Raw genomic sequence first — 1,347 nt, 5'->3', positions numbered from 1 at the left:
CAGGCTATCCTCTGGAAGCCTGGCACGTATAATTCAGTCAATCTGTTCGACTGCACGAGCCCAGCAGTGTGCGCGAGGCACCCATCCAAGTTCACAATCCAGCCATCCGTCAGGTTGATAAGTGGACCCATGTCTGGGTGTCATCTGTCACATGTTTCAGTGGTTGGTGTTGCTAAGAGCCTCCTAGCTTCCCAGAACGGAACGTCTGATTCAGCTCAGGCTAAGCTGTTGTTTGAGTGATACCAGCAGGAAAGTAAGTGCTCTCTCTTTTTAGAGAACAGTTATCCGGGTGTTTGACGGAAAGTGACAGCCATTTATCACCAATGGAGGGACAGGGTTCACCGCCCCCAAACAAGATGGCTGTCACTCACTGTGTCTCAGTGGAATGCTCTTTCTGGTGCTTTCAGACACAGTGGAAAGCTCACACCCCTTTAGCACTCCTCACCTGTCAACAGCATGTCGTTTGACTAACAGGACTAAAGAAACCCTGCGCTTTCCACTTTGTACGGTCTGATAAGTCTGCAACAGGCTCTCACATCTTAGGTACCATGTTTGGATACTGTCAGCCATTTCAGACAGGGTCAGCCAAAGGTTTCCACAAAATAAATTACCCGTCCTTCAGGAATCCCACGCTACTGTATAGTCTAGGGAATGATGGAAACAAGGTGATGGAGTACAGTAACTCTCAGATGGATTTTGGCTAGACTTTTTATTACCGTACTGTAACAACAGGACATAGCTCTCTGTCCATGTGGGGGGTGGGGGTGTATTTCTCATTGAGTGGATTCACTTGTCGACGTACGGAGAGCCTCATTCCACTGTTATATTTCCCCTTCATCACATAAACATGGTCTCCATGGCGTCAACAGATCATCATGTGTCGTCTGAGCTAGCTGGGCTCGTCTTCACACGGCTTGTTTCAAAGGGCTAAACCTTTTTAGGGAGATTTATTTCTCCCTAAATGTATGATTGTGGTTGATTAGATTTTTGGGGATTTTTTGGTTTAGTAGTTAGTTAGTTAGAATTGTGATGTTTTGTTAGTGTACTTGACAAATGTGTGAAAGAGTATTTATTTAGATTGTTACTGTGTTGTTTGGTCTGTTCTTGTGCAGAGAGTTAGTACCCATTGAGATGGGAGCATCCTGAGTCTCTGTTTCCAGTTGAGATATTTGGGCTGCTTCTGCCTCTTATAGCCATGTTTCCAAGGCGATGTGGTATGTGAAGTGTATCTGAACAGACAAATATATCGCCACATTGTATACTGAGCAATTTGAAGTGCCTTATTACTTATTACCCATTCTTATAATTGCTCATTGATGTTTAAATTGATGTTTCATATTTTCAGTA

Source organism: Oncorhynchus kisutch, linkage group LG19 (assembly GCF_002021735.2).
Source record: "Oncorhynchus kisutch isolate 150728-3 linkage group LG19, Okis_V2, whole genome shotgun sequence".
NCBI classification, from domain to species: domain Eukaryota; kingdom Metazoa; phylum Chordata; class Actinopteri; order Salmoniformes; family Salmonidae; genus Oncorhynchus; species Oncorhynchus kisutch.
Note: the sequence above shows the minus strand (reverse complement) of the source record.